Here is an 8,366-nt window from a genome sequence, read left to right as displayed (position 1 = left end):
CCATATCCGCCCTGCGCTCCATATCCACCTTGCCTCAGGCCCGCTCTACCTCCTAACCCAAGAGATCTGTAACCTCCTGTGAAAACAATCAAAACAAATATTTCACATTGTTTTTGGATCATCATTCTGACCAATATGAAAACATTATATATAATATAGATGTTCTTAAGACAACTTACCAAGATTAAGCTGAGCCCCTGCATAACGGCCAACTAAGAGTTTAAAAAAAGGAAAAATAAGTACAAACATTACTTATCTGAAGTGAAAGTGATATGAGACAGTGCTGTGTGCAGAGAGCTGAACTTACTTCCTGTCTTCATTGCTTTGGTGCCATATCGGTTTCCCATTGCTCCAAGGGCACCTGCAACTGAGAAAGTACACAAAGAAACAGCATTTTATACCCATTAAATGTCTTCTACCTGTGTAGCTGTCCTGCGTTGAAGGAAGGAATATGCATACCTCATAAATGGAACATTTTGAATAAATATCAAATGTCTATCGGAAGCAACTTCAAGTTCTAGTTCAATCATACAGTATTAGCAATTAAACAGAAGCAGGAGTTGGCAATGAATATATATATAAAGAATGTCCTACTCTACAACATACAGTTAGCCTACAAGTTAGCTACAGAACATTTGTATATTTTAAACTACTAAGCATCCACAAATGTATGATTCATTCAGAGAAGCTGCTAATATTAGGGCACTATTTTTTTATTAAATATATGTGCCCTTTAGAGTGAGTTACCATTTGGTGTAAAAGTTACGTTATAGGTTAATGAATGCCAAGAAAATCACTGACCTCCAGGTTTCACTCCAACGCCGACACCTGCCCAAAAAAACACAGACACAAAAAGAAGGGACTGCTAAGTAACTTGAGCAAATATCAAATGTAATAACAAATACTTGTTTTTGTCTTGTCATTTCCAAAAAGGTTATTATCATAGAGCATTGGTCTTTGACTTCTGGAGTTATTACTTTTCAAAAGTAATTAAAGGATACATATCGTTACATGGTTGGAGGGGTTGAAAGCATTTAAAACGTTGTGACTTACCTCTGGCTGGCAGCATTCTCCCCCAGGCTACACGTTGAGGTCTAACCCCTACAAATGAAAATAAAACACAATAGTATTGTACATTTGGTGGGAGTTTGTTCTTTACATGTTTCTTAAAAAAAGCAAAAATGCAAAAAACAAAATAAACAGAAAGTAAATAAAACATTTATAAATTGCTACAGACAGGTAAATACAAATATAAAGTAACTCTACAATGAACGAATGAAAATCATGATCACATAATGCACATAATGAAGCATGCGCCACAATGCACAAAATTGAGCATTGTAGAAAACAACGTCAACTGAAAACTGGTAAGAATAGGTTTTTCACATTTATAGTTTTCAGTTATTTGCCACCTAAAAAAAACAATACATGTTTATTTTCCTGGCTTAAAAGCTTTCTAGATAATTGACATGGAGTGTCAGTTATTTTAATTTGTATATTACTTGCAGGCATTTACCCTTACCTCGTTGAACACTCCTTGGCAGACAAATAGATGGCATTATTTAAAAAACAACACAAATGCCACCACAGTGTCAGATGAATGCTGCCACCTGACATGGCAGCAGGGAGGAGAGAGGAACACATCGCCCTTGATGGCTACAGAAGATGAGACAAAATGGAGCGACTGTGTGGAGTCTGTTTGTTCTCCTCACGATTGGTTGTCAAATTTGACCTGCCTCTTTCATCTTTTCATAGTATCCTTTGATTCAAAGACATTTAATAATATAAACCGCAGTAACCTCCTGATGGAGCCACGTGGGGTTTTCTCTACCTCAATCTCATAGACATGATATTTAACAAGTGAGTGAGATTGAGTCGCCTGAGATCTAGCAGAGCATTCAAGGTCAAATCATTTTGACATAAAGAATAATGCATCAAATGTTGGCTATTTAATAAAGTGACATCTTACCATAATATACTGCCACGACTTATAAATGCAACGTTGGCAATGCAAATGTCAAACGTTTTTGCAGAAGTAACCAGAATGTGCTTTACATTTGAGAAAGGTCAAACGTGTTAAGTCATTTTGTTTAACCTCAACACATATTTAAGTTTTGTATTAAGTTTCAATGTGTTTTAACCCTGTGTTTAAATATTATTCAACCAACAATCTACAATAAAGGATATTTCCTAAAAGTGCATAGTATCCATGATCACATAAAGATTACAAAAATCTAATACATCTGATTATTTAAAGTTATTATGTACTAGTAATTCTGATAAGAGGAAAATAGAGAAATGAATTAGGAATTAAGAGCACAGAATATGTGCTACAGATAATACATTTCAAGTTTTTTACAATAGTTTAAATGTGATCAAAGAATACAACCAGGGTTCGGTCTTAACATTTGAAATACTTTTTTCTTTCTTACCGCCTTGCAGAGTTTGCTGAGTCAACCAGAGAACCAGGGAAGTCTGGAGCAGAGCTCGAAACAGCATGATGGAGGAGATCGGGCACCAAAAGCTGATCAGAGCTGACAGAGAGCAGAGAGACCAAAGGATGGACAGATGAATGGATACTAAACGCACCAATACCCTGATGTCTTATATATGGTGTTCTCTCTGACACACTCCCACTGCCCAGTCCTGCCCTCTGCACACACACTTGTATGATTGGTCAAAGCCAAAGGCCCATTTCTGTTAATTTCCATTAGTTGAGAATGCACACACACAAAATGACTATGATAACAATTTTTCCTGCACCTGACAATTCACACCTCTGTGCTTGGTAGAGTCAGATTGCATTAGTAGTGGTTTATTGTAGCATCATTCTTCTGAAATTCTAAATATCACTGTTTTACCAGGTGAAGTTCAAATGCTTTATTCCACAGTAACAATAGAAAAGGAAAATCATTTAAATCATTAAGAAGACTATGAGCAAGGAGAGAAATTGAAGTGTTCCCCTGTAGGTCTTGTGAAAAGACTAGTGTGGAAAATAAGGGTTATAAAGTAATAATAAAACCATAAGGGATGTATGAATACACAAGTCGCAGCACAGAGCAAATAATTTGACCTGGACTGTGAGAATTAGAGAATGCAAATCACGTCAGATATCAGCATCCTGTGGGCTTGAGGAAAGAAGCTTTTTCTCAGCCGCTCTGTGAATTCGCTACTGAAATTCGTATTCTGTTGCTTCCTAATCTTACAAGCGCTGGTGCTGCACTTTTTGGTGTATAAGTCCTGCACAGCAGAGAGCAGTGTTGATCTGATGGTACGCTCTGCTGAGTGCACCACTCTCTTTAAGGCTCTATAATAATTGACTTCAGGAAGAAGCCTCACTCTACTTTTCCTGCAGTTATTTATGGTCAGGCTGTTGAAGTAGTTCAACAGTATGGCTGTGTATTGGGAAAAGATCTGGCATATCAATACATACTGGGAAAGGGGTTATGATTCACAATCAGACAGTGGGATATGCATATATACCGTATATTCCCTGTCACCTTACCTGTTGTCTAGCAGAGCAGTTCCCAGACCAGTTGGCAATGCCCCCTATTGGGATGCTTTCCAGAGCACCACGGTATAACTTTTCAAACACACAGAACCTTCTTGTCCTGGTGGAAAAGCATCAGGAACAACAGTTAACATTCAGACATAACTATCAGTGAACAACGTCAAATAATACAAATGAATTGCCCTTCCCCCAACAATTTGTGTGTGTTTAGTTCATGGAAGTTAATGAAAGAAGGGAAGAGCATTGTAACCTTACTCGGCTGTCATTGGGAAATATAATGTGTGACAGTGTTTTGAGACTGTGTACAAGGAGCATTAGCCCATGGTGGCATACACACCAAATTCCAGGATCATCCACATAGTCCTGTAGTGTGGTCCCTAGCCGTTTCTTAATCAACATTTTAGTTCATGTCTTAACCTCAGACAAGGCGAGATTTGATGCAAACATCTGACTGGAAAACCACATATGATGGTTATGCTTTGAAAGACACCAGTTGTTTTTTATGCCACCTGAGGAAAACTGAAGTCACACATGTGCAGACCACCACATCGTCTTCTTTGGTGGTATTGAGCATAAGACAATAACATAACCCACGTCTGACTCATTACTCCCTCACCCATGATTCCCTTCTAAACATTTATCTGTCTGCATGTTTGAGAGGTGCCCCAATCAGATCCATAAGGAGTGTCAATTTTTCGAGACGAGCTGATGTTGTCAGAGGATGTGCAGACTGTGTTGGCTCATTAACCCGGAGAACAGTATGGGAACAGGGAGTGCAGTGTCTCTGGAGACACATCTGGATGGCAGTTTCAGTGCGGTCGAATTAGAAACACAGTGCGCCCCAATATATACATACACGTTACATTGTGTGTGTTCGTGTCCTTATGTGTCCTTTAAGGTCGATAGAGGAGGGAAAAATGTCTTAAGTCTGGCTGGTTAAAGACCTGCAGGTAGACACAGGATTATGTTAAAGGGGACCTATCATGCAAAATGCACTTTTGTACATCTTTTATACATGAATATGTGTCCCCGGTGTTCCAGGGAACTCACCAAGTGTCAGAAAACACAACCCTCTCTATTTTCCTCCATACCCAAATCTCTAAAAAAGGGGCTGCAACGGATCTGATAAAAACTGATCCAGATTTGAACACTGTCCTGACGTCAGGACGGTGGCGCTACGGCTATTGGGCCAATTCCACCAATCAGGAGGAGACAGCCACGGCCATTGCCGTTCGAAAGCGCTGGAGACGCTGTAGTACATATGCCAGGCCTCTAGATGGTGCTGTTCTCACAGAATCAGCCTTTGCAAAAACAGAGCTAACATTTTTCAAATTGAGCGAAATGAGGCATGGCTAAAATGTGATCTGTTTGGTATTTTGAAAAAAAAAAAGTATAAATATGCCTTATATAGGTATGGTCCTACACTATATTATTCAAATATAGCATGATAGGTCCACTTTAAGGTAGGTTACATTTACAGCATATCAAAAACATAGAGCTACAATAAGTGTCACTGTTTTTTTTGGAATAGAATAAAACATAGCATTTCGTGACTCACAATGGATGATAATAAATATTGACTTACCCTCATATATAAGTGCATAAAGTAAAGTTCATAGGCAAGAAGAGTGTAACTAAATAAGTTTATGTTTTGCATAAAACATTTTTCAAAATCTATAATGCAAATATAATATTGTAAGCTGAAAGCATTATGCTAAGCTAAGCATCATGGTTTTAGATGGTGAACAATTTAAAAACATTTAGGGTTATTTCCTAATTAGCTTTGAACCTACTTCTGACAAATATTGGATGTCAGCACAGTCCCATTGTATATTTTAAAGTCAGTTTATACAAAATGTAAGAGTACTGGGGTCACATGGTTTATGTTCCCTTAGAAATCATCTTTAAACTTCAAGGCCGCTTTTTCATGAGATTCTGTACAACATACAACATATCCAGCGTGACCATAAACAATGGTCACCCGATGCTGTCGTAGAATAGTCCATTGTATGGCATTGTCCTAACATAACAGAGAACAAAACCACAAACAGGAGAGTAAACGCAGACAGCAGTGTCTGGCTTAAAAACGATGTTCATGTCTAAGGAGGAAACACCTGCAGCTGATTAACTTCGTCAATTAATTTCCTCTACCATCTCAAAATTCACAGAGCGCCACTTATTGGTCGGAGGTGAAAATACAGATAATCCCAACTGAGCATCCAATATGAACATTTTCCTTAAAGGTCACCTATTATGCAAAATCCACTTGTTCATGTCTTTTATACAAAAACATGTGTCCCCTCTGTGTAAAGAGATTCTGAAAGTTTCAGGAAAAAAGATTCGCTCACTTTTTCTCCTGATCCATTTATATAAAAACATGTCTGAAAATGAGCTGATCAGATTTTAGCCACTTTATGTCATACATTTGTTTTGGCTTGTGTAACCATTAGCCAATAACCAACCAAGGTAACTCCCCCCCCCCCACCTTATCACCTGAATCTCCTCCTCGAGCACCATTGTGTTCTTTTTAATCAGCACTTCTGAAACAGGGCTGAAACAGAGGGGATTATGGGATGCTACAATGATCTGTTTGGTATTTGGAGCCAAACACTTCAGAGACATGTTTTGCATATATCTGAGACATCTGAGACATGTTTTTCATGTAATATATTGATGAAAAACAGTATAATAGGGGACCTTTAACATCTTCACCTTCGCTGTTAAAAAAAAACAGTTTTAATAATTGTATTCTTAGATTTGAAGATTCGTTTTTCTTTTTTACCTGGGGACTGGAATAGTTGTGTTTATCAGTGGTTTTATGCTCTTCTTCTTTCAGCTGGTAAGCCATTGGGCCACCTCCAGGGGGGATAATATTAGTGTTCAGCTCCATGTAGCATATACACATTAGGGAAGGAACAAAAGGCCTACAGAGGGACGGCTCACTCTTTATTCAGGTGTTTCAGTTAAACCTGCATCTGGCTGAAAAGGAATTGTTCCCAGAGGAGAGGAAAATGACAATTGGGTTTACAAGACATAAAGCATCAGCAAATGTAATCAATCAATCAATCAATCGGGAAGGTCGTTCAGTATTCCATCACTGAATGAAAAACAGTTAAGTTGGCTGCGGAAAAACAAATGAATGAGACGAATGATGTTGAAGTTGTGAGGAATTGCAGAGATGTCATAAAACAAATTGATTGTAGCCTTTTAGCTGCCTTCTTACTGCCAGTCAGTGGTACTGTGCATTTCCACTGGCTTGTTGAATATCAAATTAAAAAACACCGACAGGTAATCAAGCAAAACTTGTCAGCAAGTGTTCGGCTTACTTGCTGTGTGAGACTGTAAGTAAACAGCTGCAGATAATAAGACATTGAACTCTCACTCTGTCTGCACGGCACCTACTGATGTGATGGACAGAGTATGGAAGTTTCCAAAGAGTCTGTCCAATGAGAGGCAGCCCTCTCATTTCTTAAAATCCACTGCTGTCTCAGTGTTGGTCAATATTAATGGTGGATTTTGACTACTCGTGGTTTGTTTAAGTGTCTGCAGCCAGAGCAAACCTACAGACAGCTCACAGTCTCACACACTCACAATTAGAGATGTCATGTATACAAGCACATTCTTTAGACATCATTTCCTTTTTTGCCCAGTCCTATACTGCCGAAACAAGTATCAGATAGCAGCAAGCCATAGTTTAAAGTCCCTAGTTGTGGAAGGAAAAAGTACAAGGCAAGGTTTAGCATAAAAAATATATATCAAATATCTTGAACTGCTCTGCATTGAGGGGAGAAAGCTAGTCCCTGTCCAAAAGCGGTATAACTTCAATAAAGAGCTGTGGGCTGCTCTGAAGTGAATGCCGGAATATGGTAACCAAGTGTGCAGAATAGAAAGAGCCACACAGATGTACAACTCAAAGCTGGGACAGAGTGTTACAGCGGCTGCTTTCACCTCAGTCCAACATCACACACACTTACTGCATTGCACACAATCCACAGTATTCTTTCTCCTGGCATAAAATAAACACAGACAGGGGTGATGTGCGTGGGATGTTGTGAAAGGTGACTGGTCTGAAAACGTTTGCATAAGCTGATTTGCCCACACTAAAGAATGATTTAAATTGCTTGAATTTTAGTTTGCTGCATGTTATCCTCTCTTTCTCTGTCCTATTCCAGCATTTAGGTTTGTATCTAATAAAACGCAAAAGGCCATGAAGAAATTGTTTTAAAGAAAGATTATAAGAGGATAAAGTTAGGCCATACTTTTGGAATTTATATTATTTTTTAAATGTATACATCATTACATTTGTGTCTGTCCACTTTGCTGTGTTGAGTCTGACAGCAGATCAGAGCGGCTGATTAGTAGTGGCACAAATCTTAGTAGGATTCATCCTCTGGCCACCATGAATGTAAAAATTACAGAATCTAAAACCTTTAGGGCTGGAACTTTTGATTACTTAAATGTATTGGCTTAGTTCGTTTCGTCTATAAAATGTCAGGAAAGTGAAAATGTCCATCCCAGTTTCTCAAAGTTCAAACCGATGTCTTTACATGTCTTGTTTTAGCAGTCCAAATCTCAAAGACATTTTGTTTAATGTCATATAAATCAAAGAAAAGCAGGAAATATCCATATTTGAAAGCCTGCACACAGCAGAGCAGCTAGCATAGCTAAACAATAGAAGTATTGCATTGACTATAGGTTTGGAAACATACACATTATTAACGCAATGAAGCTGATAATAAAAGATATACAATGTCTGCGGAGTGTCTGCCTGTGAGTAGCCTACATGTCTGTGCATGGACTCTTCATGATGGTGTTTAACCTCAGCCCACAATAACACAAGTGCGAGACTTTCAGA

Source organism: Trematomus bernacchii, unplaced genomic scaffold (assembly GCF_902827165.1).
Source record: "Trematomus bernacchii unplaced genomic scaffold, fTreBer1.1, whole genome shotgun sequence".
Lineage (NCBI taxonomy): Eukaryota > Metazoa > Chordata > Actinopteri > Perciformes > Nototheniidae > Trematomus > Trematomus bernacchii.
Note: the sequence above shows the minus strand (reverse complement) of the source record.